Below are 344 nucleotides of genomic sequence, written 5' to 3' on the forward strand. Positions count from 1 at the left end.
GCTGTTGTTGGCTGTGTGTAGACTGCCGTTGGGTATGTGGGTATGTCGACCGCTGTTGTGCGTAAATGACCGTGTATATAGGCTACTGCTGCGAGTATTGGCCATATAGTCGCGATCAGTCATTTTCGCGCTCTTATAAAGGCACAACTTTTGACGTATTTATTTCAAAAGGCAGGAAATAGGATGATTGGGTGAGGGGTCAGCGGCAGAGCTCCGCGTTCGGGAAGGTAACGCTCGTGGATTTCCAGGAGTGACCCACGTAGCGGCTGGGGAAATCGGGCCGTGGTTTCCGAGGGGGGCGGGAGCTTCGGAGCAATTACCGATGTGTTAATTTGCGTTTTGAA

General features: G+C 51.7%; 1 protein-coding gene across 1 annotated transcript in view; it reads left to right on the forward strand.

The window, feature by feature from the left end:
• Positions 1-344, forward strand: part of LOC119594051 (protein arginine N-methyltransferase 7-like) — a gene marked incomplete at its 3' end in the record, with an annotated part of 14,014 nt that overhangs the window by 758 nt on the left and 12,912 nt on the right.

The sequence above is a fragment of the Penaeus monodon genome, chromosome 33 (genome assembly GCF_015228065.2).
Source record: "Penaeus monodon isolate SGIC_2016 chromosome 33, NSTDA_Pmon_1, whole genome shotgun sequence".
Lineage (NCBI taxonomy): Eukaryota > Metazoa > Arthropoda > Malacostraca > Decapoda > Penaeidae > Penaeus > Penaeus monodon.